At 47.2% G+C, this 16881-nt stretch overlaps 1 protein-coding gene across 6 annotated transcripts in view; it reads right to left on the bottom strand.

Moving 5' to 3' along the window:
• Positions 1 to 16881, bottom strand: part of HIVEP3 (HIVEP zinc finger 3) — a 404246-nt gene that overhangs the window by 250001 nt on the left and 137364 nt on the right. For 2 of the 6 annotated variants that reach the window (XR_014779861.1, XR_014779862.1), the window contains 2 exons: positions 15447 to 15683; positions 14207 to 15027 (listed from right to left, as the gene is read on the bottom strand). The exons of the other annotated variants lie outside the window; for them this stretch is intronic. The gene's annotated coding sequence lies outside the window, so the exon portion shown is untranslated. Of the gene's footprint in view, positions 1 to 14206; positions 15028 to 15446; positions 15684 to 16881 lie in introns of those variants that run through there. 6 annotated transcript variants of the gene reach the window in all.

Below are 16881 nucleotides of genomic sequence, written 5' to 3'. Positions count from 1 at the left end.
TTGTCTTTGGCCCAGCAGTTGCAGCTGGTTTTCACCGAGCCCTTCTCTTGCTTTATTTAAGGTTCTACCGCCTCCTTGGTCTCGGATTGACAGCTGCACCGCTCAGGGGTTTAAGTATATTCAGCCGGGCAGGGCTCAGAGCACTGAGCACTCTGTGTCTTTAAGAAATGCACAGTTATAATGTGGTTGTCTCCTGAGAGACTTGGGCGGGGCTTTAGTGGAGACAGGGAGAAAGGCACCAGACGGGCACATGAGCACAGCCCACTCGGCGCTGAAGGCATTGTGCCAGGTGCCAAGGTCACTGCTTTTCACAGAGGAAATGGAACCTCGGAAGTTACTCATCTTTCAAAACACTGTTCGGGGATGGAAACTGATCTGAGCTTTTATTATTTTTTTTCTTTCTTTCTTTTTTTAATTTTATTTGGCATTATATGTCAGGAGTCTAATAGTACCTCTGACCTAGTAATGTGCTCCTCAGCATCGTTGCAATGAAATATAGAGATAGGTTTCAAGAATATGCTGTTTATTGCAACATCGGTCACTGCTTTTCTTATAATGATCATTAAGGGTAGCAAGAAAAAAATACCTTAAATGACCACTTGGGGAAAGATTAACTAAATTGTGGTAGATTTAAATACTAGACAATTACAATGGCTCCCAATAATTGTGTTTTAAAAAAAAAAAAAGAGCTGTAACTACGTGGGAAAAGTGCTCAAAATCCATCAAAAGAGAAATAAGAGGCTCGTGTAACTGTGTGCGAATAAACAGAGGGATGCCAGCTTTAACAAGAGCCACCACTACATCGTCTATATGTTCCTTCTCTATATATTCACGTCTTTATTGCTTTAATAAAAATGAGGGGAAAGTTATTGACTTCAAAACCACTTCAAGCAGCCCCAGACTGAACCCATAGTTACTATGCTCTGCCACGCTCTCTAAGTTTGAACGACTAAACACTTGACACAGGACCAATAGTGACCAGGCTCTGCCATGCCCTCGCCAGGCTGTGCCAACACTGATCAGGTTCCACCATGTCAACATGGCATCAAGTGGTCATGCTAACTCATTCATTCTTCAACAGAGAACTTACTGTGTCCGGGTCATGAGTGAAGAACGTCAAGCTCAAAGGGGAGTGGCCTCTTTCCCAGGTCTTAGGGACCCCACGGGTATTGGCTTCGGTTCTTCTCTCTAGCTGAAGCTCTCTCCTGCCTCTACTGCACCACAGTAGAAACAACCCTTAGGGAAAGTGGCAGCCAGGCTGCCCTGAGGCTCAAGTATCCAAGGGCAACAAAGATAAGGAAATTCTGCCAGATATAGGTAAGGGATGCAAGCCTCCACAGTCGGGAGGAAGGCCTGCCTCTGCCTTCTGAGTGCCTTCCTATGTAAAACCCACCCCGTCCAGTAGCTGCCAAGAACATTTTAATGAACAAACTCATTGATACCAGCTAAAACTTAAAGCAACCTCATGGGTTTTTCTCTTCTTTTTCCTCTCCTCCTTTACTCTTCATCTTCTTCATTCCTCTGGTCATTAAAAAAGAAAAATTACAGCCAGGCTTGGTGGCGCACGCCTGTAGTCCCAGCACTCGGGAGGCAGAGGCAGGTGGATCTCTGTGAGTTCCAGGCCAGCCCAGTCTACAAAGTGAGCCCAGGTTTCTACACAGAGAAACCCTGTCTTGAAAAAAAATTACTTTTGGTCTTTGTTTCACCCCTCACCCTCGTGGGCAGCTTGTTGACACGTCTTCCCCACAGTCAGTGTGACCCATCACCCTACGGTGACCAATCTCTCATTTCCTGCAACTGAATGCCTGATTCTAGGTTACTTGGCTTTCTCATTACTTCACAGTGCAATTGAGGTCTCAAAGAAAGATGCCCAAGGCACTGTTGTGGAAAGCAAGTGAGCTGGAGGGTAGTAAAGTGTGGTGTAGGTCAGGCCACATGCACTGCCTCCATCCCATAGAGCATCTGTTTCCATCTTGGAATGGACCAACCTCTAGGTCCATATCCAGATAATTAATAAATGTATATAATACCTCAGGAATTACATTGTTCCCACTAAAACAAATCATAGGTTAGAATATGCCTTTCTCTATATTGAAAAAGACTCAATGATGTACCTAACAATGCAACAGTGGTATTATGTATTAGGGGCAACCAAAAGCCATCTAATTGGATTTAAGGCCTACTCCATATGAGGCAGAACTCACAGAGATCAGCCTGCCTCTGCCTTCCAAGTGCTGGGATTAAAGGTGTGCGCCACCATCCCCTGGCGATACGTATTTATATTTATTTAACAGTAATAATTGAAGAAGAGGCGTGGATTTGAGAGGGAGAAGGGAGGCATAGGAGGAGTTAGATGGAGAGCGGGGGGGGGGGAGGGGGGAATAGAAATTATATAAATGCAGTACTCATATATGAGATTCTAAATTTTAAAAAAAAATGTAGCTAAAATTGAACTTCTCATAGTGCCTGGTACTGTAGACCCAAGCAACTATCCCATGGCTGATAGATTCATGACCTCCAAAAGAAAACTGCACACTAAATACTTATCCTGTACCCACAGACATGTGTAGTCCTCATCCCTCATCAGAGAGCTTCATTGTGTAGCAGACAGAGACCTTCACAGAAATCCACAACTGGTCAACGTGCAGAGAACAACTGGCCACGGGGTGCCCAACCCCAGCTGATAATTTACAAATCCCTCCATGAAAAGTTCACGGGACATCACAGAAGAGGGTAGTACAGGGGACTGTAAGAGCCGGAGGACCAGTGCCTGCTGTGAGAGAGTGTCTTCCATATAAGACAGGGGGCTGTACCCACAAAATCTCAACAATATGGATTCCTAAACAGAACCTGCATGATGACAATACCAGTTGACATGTCAACATGGATGAGTGGAATCTCACAAAGTCCTAGCCCTACATGAAGAACAACAGGCAATTGATGGCTGATGAGAAAGGGAGCATCAACATTCCCCAGAGATGAGGCCCCTGTTAGGGTAACCAGTCCCAGTCAGCCAGCCATAAAGATATAGTCATTATACATACATACATACACACACACATTATATATAATATATATATATATCATATATATACAACACTAAATAGATTCAGCAAGCTGTATTCGTGTGTGTGTGTGTGTGTGTGTGTGTGTGTGTGTGTATGTGTGTGTGTGTTTGTATGTATATTTTTTTTCCGAGACAGGGTCTCTCTGTGTAGCCTTGGCTGTCCTGGACTCACTCTGTAGACCAGGCTGGCCTTGAACTCACAGAGCTCTGCTTGCCTCTGCCTCTCGAGTGCCGGAATTAAAGGCATGCGCCACCATTGCCTGACAATACATATTTATATTTATTTAACAGTAATAATTGAAGAGGAGAGCAGGGAGGCACAGGAGGACAGGGAGAGGGAAGGATGGAAATATATAAATACAGTACTCATGTATGAAATTCTAAATAAAAAATGTAACTAAAACAAAACTTCTCATAGCTTTCCATTCACAAATTAGGAGAACAGTGAATGACTGAGACACAAAGAAGCCTGGGTAAATTAGTTCACATATGGTTTTTTAGAAGAGTGCATGGCACAGAATGTGGCTCAATAAATATTAGCTATCACTATATCATTATTGTTGTTATTATCATCACCATTATTGGAGGACTGGAGACAAATTGCTCTCCTCTTTTTACTCCTTCTTCCTCCCATATACTAGCCAAATAGGCATGGCCTCGGCCCGTCAGGTAAGGGTGGGCATACTCACGTAAAACGCTTCCATTGACCTCTTAGATTTGAAAGCTGAGGAGTGCCAATCACGGAGGTGATTTGGTGCAATTTACTGACTGTAATTTCGGCATGGAGATGCTTACTTGGTTGTCTCTGCCTACTGTGCCTCCCCAGTCCCCTCATCAAAGGCCTGCAAACACCAGCAAGTGAAATTGGTCTGATTCATTTCTGCCCATGTTTTAGAAATCAGTTAAGTGTCACCAGTTAATGTGGTCAATTGAGTTCTCAGATAAAACAAAACAAAATTAGGATAAAGGCGGCCTCAGCTCCTTCAGTAAGAGAGTCCTGCCAGCACTGTCTTGGGGCCCTGGTGAGGGCTATGTGGGGGAGGCATGGTATACTCAGAGACCTCTTTTCCCAGCGCCCAATGTGGGAGTGTGACCAGCTGACAGCTCGGCTTCAGGCCCTCCCCAGGAACTGCCTATGCCAGGAGGAGCTGTGTTAACAGAGACCGCATGCCTTTCAAAGAGCAGAGGACACAGCAATTGATCCCTGGATGAGGACAAAGAGCTGGTCCCTTTGCCTCGGGTGACTTTTACCAGCGTTCGTTCCCTCCCCCCCCCCCCCTCCTCGCTTTATAGGATGTGTGAAAGAGGCCTGGCAGCTTTCATGGTGCTGATGCAAAGACATGGGCTTCACAGTGTCCCTCTGACCCTAGAGTGCATGATTTTCCGGAGAAGTTTCTTGAAACCCGATTGAACTATGAAATGTCATCTGTGAGCCCACACTCGTCAGATATTGTGAAATGTTCTGGAAAGCCAAGACAGAATAAGCCCAGGCTGAGTAACATGAGAAATCACAGAATGCCCGGGGCACTCCAAGATTCGAATGTTCGTTACGTTCAGCCACCTCGTTCCCGCAGACGAGGGAACAGGAGTCAGCAGGGTCACCCAGCCGGTTAACGGTAGAAGCAGAGCTCAGTGGGCAGGCACCTGTGATGGTTAGCTTTCCGTCGCTGTGACAAGCACCCTCACCAAAAGCTACTCAAGGAGGAAAGGTATATTCAGCTTATGCTCACAGTCCATCACTGAGGGAAGTCAGGGCAGGATCTCAAACAGGAGTGGAGGCAGGAGCCATGGAGGAGTGCTGCTTACTGCCTTGCTCTCTGCAGCTAGCTCAACCTGCTTTCTATATATAGTTTTTTATATAACTGAGGTCTTTATATAACTCAGGACCGCCTGTCCAGGGATGGCACAACCTCACAGTCAGCTGGGTCTTCCTACATCGGTCATTAATCGAGGAGATACCCCCACAGACACGCTCACGGGACACGGGAATTCCTCAGTTGAACTTCCCTCTTCCTGTAAAACGCTATCCCAGCATGGCCTCGTTCTCTGCTCGGTCCCTCCCACTGCAGATGTGTATGCAGTGTCTCATTTAGTCATTCCAAAATATTTAAGAATTTGCCCTGTGGGGTGCTGGGAGCAGGGCATATGGAGTTTATGTCCTGTGTCCTGGTGGAGACAGGAAAAGGACAGTGTCCCTCAGGCTCAGGCTTTGTGTCTAGTTTCTAATGCAAATTTGAAGGTCATGGAACCTGTGGGAGGCAGAGCCTGGTTAGTGGAAGGCGGCCCCTGGGGTCGGATCTTTGAAGGTGGCAGTCCACCCCCTCATAGCGAACCTCCAACTCCCCATACTCTGGGCTTCCACAACAGCTACGGCCACAGTTACAGAAGGAGCCATTCCACACGCTCCTCCAGGATGGACATGAAAAGACAGACAAAAGAAATCTTTGTTCCCTTTAAGTTGCTTCTGTGGAGCATTTGGCTAAAATGAGGCAAACATAACATAAATGGCTGTTGCCTTTTGAGGATCCGCCTACAAGTCTCAGTCAGTCCATAAAACAAAACCACCAACTCAACAAAACACTCTTACAGATGGAATTAGAGGCAGCGGCAGTGGTGGCGGCAGCAGCATCTAATCCCAGAGAAAAAGGCCAGCGTCTCTTCACAGTAGCTTACAGCTAAGGCGAAATGGAAACTACATTTTCTCACAGATTTTAGGAGCCCAAGAACAGATCCTCAGCAATCTGCTTCTAACTGTATCCATCCAGTCACCCGCTGTGTGGCATTGCCAGGTTTCTCTGCCTCTCCGACCCTCCACTTCTTGATGGCCACAGGGGTGCCACATTTAGCCTGTGGTTTCCTCACCTTCTCCTTCAGGGTGCACAGAGGACAAAGTGGAGCCCTTTACTCTTATTACTGGTTCTGTGTACCGAAGCACAGATGAATGTTCTTAGAGGGTAGTTATCACACACACACACACACACACACACACACACACGCACGCACACACGCACGCATGCACAGGTGCTAAGCACACATGGGATTCTGTAGCAGAAACTGCTTTCAGTTTAAGTGCCATATCCCTTCAAGAAGCCTCTGTCCCTGCAGATGACAGTGGACCACATGTGTGCTCCCATGGCAACTCTTGCATAAATTTCCCATAGGAAAACCCCAGAGACTGGCACTAAGGAGTCGAGTGCCTGAGTGTGACAACGCTAGGCAAAGGAACACTCAGAGTGGGTCTACCCCATCCACAGCTCTGACTTGGCAGGTACCACCCGGGGCAAGAACTCCGAGGGACACAACTAGGCTAACATGTTCCCAAGATCCCAAGAAGGGGTCACCATCTACCTTGCTCAGCTTCATAAATACCCAGCGCCTAACCTGTGTGCAAATGGCTATGCCAGATTTATTTTTCGAGACAGGGTTTCTCTGTGTAACCTTGGCTGTCCTGAACTCACTTTGTAGACCAGGCTGGCCTCTGCCTCCCGAGTGCTGGGATTACAGGCATGTGCCACCATGCCCAGCTCTCAGCTTTGGCAGATTTTTAAAGCAAATGTACACCCCCTTTCCTGATCTATTCTCAACAGTGGTCCTCTCTACCTTGGTGGACACTAGCTATAAAACCATTTAAGTCATTATAATTCATTCTCTCTCTCTCTCTCTCTCTCTCTCTCTCTCTCTCTCTCTCCATCCCCTACTCCCTCTCCCTCAAGTCCTCCCACAGCTCCCTCCTTGGTTTTCATGGACTCCTTTGAAAATCCAGAGCCCCATTTAATAGACCACATACTTGAGTTATCTCAAGCTGCTAATGACTTAGATGCTTCCTCCCTGCTAGATCGTGCCATAAGGTGCTATGCAGGCTACTGGGGGAGAAAAGTCATCACCAGTCTTATTTAGCTGTGAACCCTGTGTGCTACATCACCAGTATTATTTAGCTGGGTGCTACACTAACAACCAGCCCATTTGGTGAAATTGTGACATCGGTGTTTCGGGAGTAACCAACTGCTTTCTGATTGGGTTGATGCAATTCATGCTGTGTTGTCAGTAGGGAAGGTGGAGTTTGTGCTTCATATTGCTAATAGGACCAAGAGCCCATGCTGGGAGGTCCTACACCCCATGGACAGCTTACTGCCTTCATTCAGCTAAGTGGATACAGTATTAATGTGCACCTTAAATGCGTATCTGTATACCCATAAGTTACAGTATTAATGTGCACCTTAAATGCTTATCTGTATACCCGTAAGTTACGGTATTAATGTGCACCTTAAATGCTTATCTGTATACCAGTAAGTTAGAGCAGCTCCCAGTTCTCATCAGAGAGGCTTATCTTTGCAGTAGGTGGCAATTCAGAGACTCACAACCGGTCAAAATGCAGAGAGCATGAGGCTATGGAGCGCTCAGCCCTAAATGGGAAATCTATATCACACTCCCAACTCCCAAGGCTTATAGAGATCATTGCAGAAGAAGGGGGTAGAATGACTGTAAATCAACTTAATTGAAATTCCATTTAAAACCCAGTGTTTCAGTCACAGTGGCCACATCCCCAGAGGTGCAACTACAGGAGGCTCTGTCACCACAGAAGGGTCCAGAGTGCAGGCCTTGGCAAACTTCCCGGTGCCTCCGTTTTCATCTCCGCATCAGCTGCCACAGTTGTCAGGCTTTTACAATCATTCCCAAAGAGCCTGGACTAGATTGGAAGGTGTCTCAATACCACACTCACCCAGAACCCCCAGACTGTGACCTTATTTGAAAACAGGGGCTTTACAGATATAATCAATTAAATTATGGTGACCCTGGAGAGGGGTTGGTCCCAGCCCAATATGACTGTGCCCTTGTAATTAAGGAGAATTCACACATACTGACATACACAGAGAGAAAGTCTGTGACCAAAGAGACAGGGGTGTGTCTATAAGCTAAGGCCCAGGAAGGATGGACAACAGCTACCAGAAGCTGCTGAGAGGCCTGGAAGGACCCTTCTCTAGAGACTTTGAAAGGAGTGGGGTTCCCACCAATGGCCTGATTTCAGACCCATGGCTTCTGAAGACATGATAGACTAAACTGTCATTTAAATGCCACCCCCCTTACGACAATTTGTTGCAGCTGTTTTAGGGCACAATGTAGGCCTATGGCCCAGGATCCTGATGCTTCCCTCTAACTTTCTCTCCTGTGAAGTCATCCTGGTCCTGGGATGTTAATTAATATACTTCAGATATTAAGCACTAGGCAGTAAAGGCTGCAGAAGCCAATGAGTCTCTGGCTCAATGACAAGGTGGCAGCAAGAACCAGGCATGCTGAGCTGGCAGGACTGCCCAAGGACAAGCCAGAAGAGTCCGGGAGAGGCTGCAAGTCCTCCCACTTTCTATCCTTTCTCTGCTGAGACAGAATCAAAGGTTCCCCGAAAAAGACACACCCCAGGCTGTCCAGGCAGTGCTGGCACAGTGGAGCTGGGAGCTGAGTTTATTAGCTTGCTAAATCAAGGGCTCTCAGGGTGCTGGAAGGACCTGAAACTCCCACCTACTTACTAGTGGCAGTGTTGGCACAGTTCACAGCTATAACCGGATCTGTGCAGGACAGTGGAGCCAGCCCTCACTGCCACCTACAAACCACCACTTCCAGTGCCCACACAGTACACCTGAGCACACCAGCCTGCAGCTGGAAGCTTCATGCTGTCCACACAGAACCTGTATGTGAAATGTCCCCCCCCCCCATACATTTGTGCTTTTGAAAGAATACCTGGTCCCCAGCTGCTGGTGCTGATGGAAGGTGCTGAGCCACTGGGGTTGGACCTTGAGGTTTGACAGTGAGGCCCCCACTTCCTGTCTGTCCTTTGCTTCCTTCCTGCAGACACATGTGACCCAGGTGCCTAAGCCTCCCGATGCCAAGCTTTCCTTGCCTTGATGGGCCCCTCTCACAGTGAGCTGAAATAAGTCCTTTCTCCCTTTACACGTTTCTTGTCAGATACCTGGGCATAGCAATGATAACCAACACACCCTGCCTCCTGCTTCTGCCTCACCTCACAAAGTTTATTAGCATTTCCCCCTTTATTTGGATGGGTTTTGAGACAGGGTTTTTCTGTGTTGCCCAAGCCGGCCTTAAACTTGCCATCCTCTTCCCTTAGTTGGCCAAGTGCTAGATTACAGATTGGGAGCCACACTCCCCGGGGGCTCCAGCCATTTTAAAACAGGCGAGTAGGCAGGTGCTGCTCTCTCTGAAGCCAAGAGAAAGTCAGTATCAGCGGTTGCCTTCCTTGTCACCCATTACCAGCTGCATGAACAAATTACCCAGCACTCCGAGCCTTGAGGCTCTCACATGGAAATGAAAGGTCTGGTGGGAACTTTCATCGAGGACCTAGTGAGCTCAGTATCTGAAGTGGTTGAGAAGTTGATACATCCCACTGTCTTTATGTTAGCTGTTCATGACAGGGAGCCATGTGCCTAGTATATAGTTAGCACTCAATTAACAAGAAATTAGGTTGTCTTTTCTAAAATAGTATGAAGCAAAGCCAGACTCACAGTGTAATAAAAATCTGCTACTAAAAGGTCAGTATCCTTGTGGTATAGGCCTGCAATCCCAGCCATGTTACAAGCTAACACAGGAGGGTCACAAGTTCAAAGCCATCCTGAGCCACAAACTGAGTTCAAAGCCAATCTGAGAAATTTTAGGGAGAATGTGCTTCAAAATCTACAAGAAAGTAAAGAGAAGACTTGGGGTGTGGCTTGGTGGTAAAACACACACCTTGCAAGTGTGAGGCCCAGGGTTCAAATCCCTGGTATCACAAAACATGACCACCAAAAAGTTATTACAATGGATGCAACCTTGGGACCAGTCTCCCAGCTTACATTTCGCAGGTAAGGGACCCAGGCAAGACTGTGTCTCCACACCCATAAGGGATCCAGAGTGCTGGCTGGCACATCCATTCCCTGCTGTGGCAGGGAATGGCACATTCCCTAAAGGCTCCTTGCTTTATTACTATGGGAGGGCTAACCACTCCGCTGCACTGTCACTCTGTGCCCATCTTCCCCCCTTCAGGAAGCCATGGTGAGGAAGCGCCAGGGGCCCCAGCAGTCTCCCAAACCTCAGACTCACTACGAATATGGAAGGAGCCCAACTGAGTCCATTCTCCTACCCAAGAGAAAAGAGAAGATGCCTGGCACAGCCCTGGCATGTTCAGATGTCCTTTCCTTTGCTTTTGAGGTTTTCCAATCGGGCGGGCGGTGTCAAGCCTGCCTTCCTCTGTAGAGTGTCAGGACAGGTCTAAGACTAGCTAGCTTGTCATCTGCCACTAGATCCAAGCGCCTGGCACAGATCTGTCGTGAGATCAGACTCACTGTAGCTTTCCAGAATGGGGCTTCAGTGGAGGGCTGTGCTTTTGTTTCAAATAAGAGATTTTTTTTTCTTTACACACAAAAAAAACATTTCCCCCCTGGAAATCGTTGCTGTAGGGACAGAAGGCAGGCGTGAGCCACCACGTCCCTCCTGGGCACTTCAACATCTTCCTTAGGAAGCACTAAGAGGGGTGGCACTGCCACAGCAAGTCCCCAAACTTTCCAGCACATGTGCCTTTCCAGCATGGATCCACTCCACAGCACATTGGGAAAGTGATAATTAGTGATAGACTTGCCATGAATATTCCAGATAAAATCTCTCTCCATAACAGTTGATGGAGACAAAGGATGCCACAGGGAAATGGAAGAGGGAATGAAGGGGCGTGTGTGTGTGTGTGTGTGTGTGTGTGTGTGTGTGTGTGTGTGTGTGTAACAGTGTACATGAGACATTGATTGCAGTGAAAGAAGAATCCAGGATGTCAGTGGCAGGTACAGGGTGCATGGATTTCCTCCACAAACCCCAGGGTCCCCAGTCCTGCTCCCATAAAGCCCAGTGAGAAAAGAGAGGCCCAATTCTGGAAGTTACCCTTCTGTTGTTGTGACTAGCACTTAAGGGTGCTTAAAGATGGAAGGTCAAGGGCACAGAGCCATGGATGAAAAAAGCAGAGGGAAAAGCCAGAGTGGCAACAAGCAAGCTCCCTTGGCCTCTGAAAGAGAATGAGAAAAGGAAAAAAAAAAAAAAAAAAAAAGGAAAGAAAGAAAAAGAAAAACAAAACGAAACAAAAACGTTTGCAAAGGCCACCTACAACCCCTCCATACTCCCAGGGATCCACAGCAGGAACTGAAGACTCTAGCCTCCAACAAGAGGTGGGAAAGATAAACAGACATTTTAAAAGGCTAGAAAGGAGAGAAAAGCTATCTCAGCCACTTCATCCGCAGATGAAGAATGAGCCACAGGCCCCAAAGCAGACTAAGTAGCACCCTAGAACGTCAAGAAGAGGAAAGCCATGAGCAGCGTCTCTATGATCCCTCTGTTTGCACAGGTATCCAGACCTGGCTGAGATGGGACCTCCTGCTAAGGGTGTGACTGAGTCCTTCTGGATGGGAGGGAACATGACATAAGCAGCAGGACATGCCATCACACAGAGTCCTCTGCAGGCAAAGCTCTGAACTCCCCAATCTTCCCAGTGCTATCAGATAGCTGGCCCCACTTCCTGCCCTAACTGCCCCCTTGTTCCCAAGGCTTTAAGTCCATAGTGCCAGACACAGCCCTAATGCAGACTCAATATGTATTCCTCAATCTTCAGAGGAAGAAGTCAAGAACCGAAGAGTAGAACGGTGCATCCTACATACAAAACTTGAAACAGACGACAGGATGATTTCCTTATCAGGATCCACAGGTCTCAGGCTTGCCTGCCTCCCAGAAAAGAGGGTCCCTTTCTTTGTTGATTGGACTAAACTACCACCCAAGATGCAGAATCATCTTGGAGAGGCTAAGATACAGCATCAGGATCAAAATTTAGAGAGGGAAAAGTAATGTTCAACATCATGGGTCATACAGCACTGTAGATGAACCCATCCATAGGGCCTTGGCTCCTGGGAGGACCAGCCACAGAAGGGGTCACCAGAAACAGACTGGACAGGAGCCTGCTGAGACCTCCAAACCTCAAAGTCCTGTCCAGGACCCTGGCACTGCCACTTTCTGTGGCACCACAAGCTCACTGTCTTGCCGCCTTCAAGACTCTGCTCCTGTGCCTTCTCAGCGAGGCTTTCCCCGACCACCTGGTGGGAAACTGCCTCAATTCCGCTGCCTCCTTGCGAGCCTTGACTTTTCCCTGCAGCACTTGCTGCTCAGACCCCTTGTCATTTACCTACTGTTTGTTTTATAATATATCACTTTCCACTTTCAAACAATCCTCACATAGACAAAAAGTTGAGGTTCACTTCTGTGTTGCCAGGTGTTGGCTAGTAGCTGACACACAAGGACTCAATAAATACCAAATGAATAAATGAATGGAAGATAGGTCTCCATCCTCCACCTCTTCAGTAACACCTACCTATACACAAACATGCACAGTCACACACACTGCCACTCCCATATAAACATGTACATATACTCACATACATGCACACACATGCATGCACACACAAGCATGTACACACATACATGCATATACCTCACACACATGTATATACTCACACAGGCGCATACACACACACACACACACACACACACACACACACACACACACACACACACTCATTTCTGTCCTTTTTTTCTTCTTTTTTCCACCTGTACCCAGCCTTTCATTCCAGTTAATAAGTATATCTTAGGCTAAGGTTAGGAACTTCAGTAACAACACTTCCAAAGCTTCTATTAAAAACATATTTCATACACACACACACACACACACAGAGAGAGAGAGAGAGAGAGAGAGAGAGAGAGAGAGAGAGAGAGTTTTATATGCAGAGAATGCTCTAGAACAATATGCAAAACATTGTTGCCACTGGATGTCTCCAGGGACAATGGGCACTTCAGTCTGTAAGCTACATGTGAAATGAGTTTTGACTTATGTGATTGTAATTAACTATCCAACATGTTGAGTTAAAAGTTAAATTAGGCAGGGGCAGGGGGCAGTAAACCCGCAGCCCTCATCCCCAACACCACCCTACTACAAATGTTTTTCAGGGTGACAGTCCTTAGGATGCACCTGGCCTGGTAGAATGGGTGACAATGTAACTGGGCTGGTGAAATGGGGTGACAGTTCTTTTCTAGTCCTGAAATTTTCTGAACTGCAACTGTTACTTCTATAATGAGGCATCTGAGAAACTTCCCATCAGGCAGAAGGATATGAATTAATGCAAATTTCCCACATACATAAAACATGGAGACTTCATGAATCCCTTTACCTTTCCTCATGCTCACCCCAACGTGAGCTTTGTGTGGGAAAGATTTCAGAAGTCCAGAAGGCCATGCATGGGCTTGCTGCCAGTGCAAACAAGGCAGGGGGGGAGGGCCACAGGCAATGCCTTCAAGAAAGTGAGAGGCAGTGAGGACACCCACAAGCAAGAAATTACTGCAATCTGAAGGATGCACTCAGATATATCACAGGGATGTGTGGCCAGTGGGTCACGTGATTTTTCATAGCTTTCTTCTAAGAGTTTCAAACTGTTCCAGATTTTCTACTCAGAGCCTTATGGTGATCTTATTTTTCCCCCCTCTATTTGTTCTCTCAGGAAAATGCTACCAGGTTGGTAAAATGAAGTGATGGATTTTTCCCCCCAGGCCTCAAGTGTTCTAAAAGAAAGTTGTTGCTTCCCTAGGTCTTCCTGAAGGTGAAGCAGCTATGCCATGTACTTTAATCTTCTCCGCCTGTAGCCTGGCACCTTGGACCAGTGGCTGCTCCTTAAGTGGTGGATGACAAATGACTTTCTCACTGGCCAGTGAAGAAATGTAAAGTATCCCCCAGATACCAACCCCCAAAGACAGTGGCGCATCCCATCTCCTTCCCTTTTCTGTTATCCATGGGCCACCTCTGCTCGGGGTGATGCAAAGAAAGCCAGAATTACTCGTGGGAAGGTTGATGGAGGCCTGGGAGGAAGGCACGAGCAGTCTTCCCAGGGACCTATGGTACCATTGCACTTACATACACAAGTTTGCCCAGTATATATAGCAACACATGATGCTGTAAGAACAGATGAGGGCCATGGTTGTTTTAACACTTGATTAAGTGCCATGGAGGGAGACTAGTTTCTTTTTCTCTGTTTCTCTATATTCCTGGTGTCTTTGTAACAATAATGCATTGCTTTGCAATAATAAAAAGTAACCAGATTCTGTTTAATTGGCGAAAGTAGAGTACAAGTGTCTGGATAGGCCAGACTCAAAACGTAGGGCTGAGAGTCATGAGTAGGGGACAAGGCAGAACATGAGCTGAGGGTTGGTGACCTTCTGCCTAGGTTGGACCCAGGTTCTAGCCTCCCAGCAGACCAAGGTATTGCTTCCATCTATACCTTCTCCCTCTTCGTGCATTCCAAACACCAGACGCTGACAGAGCCACGCACACAGCCATGTGTGAGGCAGGGGTGAAGGGTACCAAACTGTTGAGGGAGCAGCTCACAGACCAGGCCAGGCAGCATCTGTCAGAAGTGGACCTGACTTGTATGTGACATGGGTGACACACAGGTGTGATATACATTTGGCAGCTTCTGAGAGGTACAAATGTCTCGGGGTACTTCTACTTGAGGTGATCTGGTGCTGGGCACAATGAGTGCATCCAGAATCCGGAGGAGAGAAAGGACATTTCCTCACACAAAGAGAAGGTTGAGTGGGGATGTTGGCAGTGGAGGCGGGACTCCGGGCTTATGGTTAAGAGTGGCATCCAGATGTGGTGGGGGCTGACGGGGAGGAATGCTGTCTCTTCTCACAATGCTTATTGGCACATCCGATCATTAAGTCGACACGCCATCCTCGATGGCTTTTTCTGGTAGTTTGCGGATACGTGCTGCTGCTGTGGCTTCTCTGGTCCTTGTGCCAGGTTTCGCAAAGGGAGATTCTGCTGTGCCATCCACCATTTGATAGGTGTTGGGTGGGCAACCCAGGTGCTGATGCCCATGGCACGTAGTCGCTGTTGGCACCTGCACAGGGGGAGAACATTTATCAGAATGGAACCTCGCTGTCCTATTTCCACCATGTCACGTGTAGAGTGCGATGGAAGACAGGCAGGATGCCAGGGGAGCTTAGGAGGAAGGCACAGACGAGGTGAACAAGGGCAGACGGGTTGATGGACTGGCAGGGGGAAGAGACACAAAATGACCCAGGGAAGGACTCAGATCGTCAAAGACGGCTTACAGAAAGGGGCAGAAGTCATGCGTAGACAGGAAGGCCAGCCTGGGCTGCTTCACGCAGATCCCTGGCTATGGCCATATCACCTTCTGCTTTGCCCATCTGCCTCTTAGTGTCAGCCTCCTGGTCCAGAAGGAGCCCTCCCAGCCCTGCCTCTTTAACCCATCCTCCTAACGGCCCTCCTCTAAGCACACCAGAGAAATGAACTTACTTCTACCACTCGGGTCAGCGTGCCTCTTGTCCAGCTCTCCTTCGGCTTCTGGCAGCACATGCCTTGGCGATCTCTGCTCCCTCTGAGCGCCAACATCTCGGTCTCTGGCCACTCTGGAATCTGCTTCTATGACTTCTTTTCTTCCTGTTCTTCAGGGAGGCAGCAGGGTGTTTTGTCCCTCGGCCGGACAAGATGCAGCAGGAGTGGGCATCGCAGAGCCAAGTCCAAGACACCAGACTGAGAGGGACAGGAAGGGGAAACACGGGGCAGTGCTGGGTGATCTGGACCACCGGTCACCTCATTCTAGTTCACGGGTGGACAGCTAGACGAGGGACACCAGATGGACCAGAACTGTAAATCCAATGTGCGCCAGGTTACCTTTCATGGAAGACTGAGCTCTTTCAGCACACTGATCTCCATTAGCAGGGGTGCTAGCAGATCCACTTCCTGGGACAGGCTCCCGCTTTAAGACATCGAAACTAGCCAGAGTCAAAGAGCTGATCTGCTTTGTCAGTCCCCATGGACACAAATCCAGCAGCACTTCCGTGAAGCTCCTGGAATGTGTCACCCTCTTGCTAAGGCTTGCCCCCAAGAGATGCCCACTTGGAATGCCCACTCCACTAGAGACATGTATCCAAGTAGGTGGGACATGGCATTAAACAGGACTACTGCCTGGATCAAGCCTGGAAGGCTCAGGTACTTTCCCTTTGAGTTATATAGGCAAGGACTGTGCCAAGCCAAGCCGGATAAAGATCTTACAGTGTAACCATGAGCCATGACCATGACAGTAACTGCAATGTAAAAATCCATCCCTAGAGCCCACAGCTTAAAGCACACACTCTCTGTGTATAATTGGACATCAGTGTCCAACACAACCACCTGGAAGGCTTATTAAAACACAATATTAAATAATTAAAAAATAAAATTGTATTTTATTTTAAATTTATATTTAATTTGTGACTAAATAAAAAATAATTAAAACATACTAGGACTATAGTCCCAGTATCCCTGGCTTGGTGGGTCTGAAGAAAAATCCACATTTCTAACAAATTCCCAGGTACTGTGGCTGTGGGCCAGAGGTGTGCTTTGAGAACCTTTGGTCTACACCAAAAGAGTTCAGTGGTAGCACCTATTTAACATGAAATCTACCACTAATGTCTGTCTGTCTGTCTGTCTGTCTGTCTGTCTAAAACAGAGACAGAAAAAAAACTACAACACAAAGAAAACTGTCAACCAATACAACACGTTCATTATAAATGAAGAAGAAAGCCTTAATGTTCTTTTTGAATCTGCCTATTTCACATATTCATTCATTCATTCATTCATTCATTCATCTATTCATCAAACAAAATCCAGAGTGAGTGTTTGCTCAAAATAAATAAATAAATAAATAAATAAATAAATAAATAAATAACCAAGAGCAGAATTCAAACCA

This window comes from Acomys minous, assembly GCF_964271855.1.
Source record: "Acomys minous genome assembly, chromosome: 6".
NCBI classification, from domain to species: Eukaryota; Metazoa; Chordata; class Mammalia; order Rodentia; family Muridae; genus Acomys; species Acomys minous.
This window is presented reverse-complemented; position numbering and strand designations above follow the sequence as displayed.